Source organism: Artibeus jamaicensis, unplaced genomic scaffold, assembly GCF_021234435.1.
Source record: "Artibeus jamaicensis isolate MK-2021 breed Jamaican fruit bat unplaced genomic scaffold, CSHL_Jam_final contig_867, whole genome shotgun sequence".
In the NCBI taxonomy this organism is placed as follows: Eukaryota; Metazoa; Chordata; class Mammalia; order Chiroptera; family Phyllostomidae; genus Artibeus; species Artibeus jamaicensis.
Genome location: NW_026521995.1, coordinates 4,679,163 through 4,679,843, shown reverse-complemented (window position 1 = coordinate 4,679,843; position 681 = coordinate 4,679,163). Strand labels below are relative to the sequence as shown.

General features: G+C 38.8%; 1 pseudogene; it reads left to right on the top strand.

Moving 5' to 3' along the window:
- Positions 1-457: 457 nt before the first annotated feature.
- LOC119063920 (60S ribosomal protein L39-like) lies at positions 458-681 on the top strand (annotated as a pseudogene).

Here is a 681-nt window from a genome sequence, read left to right as displayed (position 1 = left end):
CCCAATATAATTTCCAGTCCTGCCAGCTGCTTTCCCCATATGGGTGTACCATTTTTATCTTCAACAGTATTTTTACTGTATATTTTCTATGTTTAGCTATGTTTAGATACACAAATACTTACCAGTGTGTTACAATTACCTACAGTATTCATATAGTACCATGTTGTACAGGTTTGTAGCCTAGGAACAATAGACTATATCATACAGCCTAGGTGCATAGTAGGCTATACCATCTAGATTTGTGTAATGATGTTTGCACAGCAATGAAATTGCCTAATGATGGCTTTCAAAATGTGTCTCTGTCCTTATGTGGTGCATGACTAGAGCATTCAACTAATCGGATGAAGCCCACTCACATTATAGAGAGTAATCTGCTTTACTCAAAGTTCACCAGTATAAAGTTCATCTGCCTCTCTTTGTCCATCATCGTGGTACATGTGGTTGACTCTTCTTTGCCATGTCTTCTCAGAAGACTTTCAGGGTCAAGAGGTCCCTACCAAGAATCAAAAGTGGAATCAACCCATTCCCCAATGGACTCAGAAGAAAACTGGTAATAAAATCAGGTAGAACTCTAAGAGGAGACATTGGAAAAGAAACAAGTTGTATCTGCAAGGAACTGCACATGATATGGCTCACATGTTTATGCAGTATCCAGGTTGCTGCATCTTATCATATCACTGA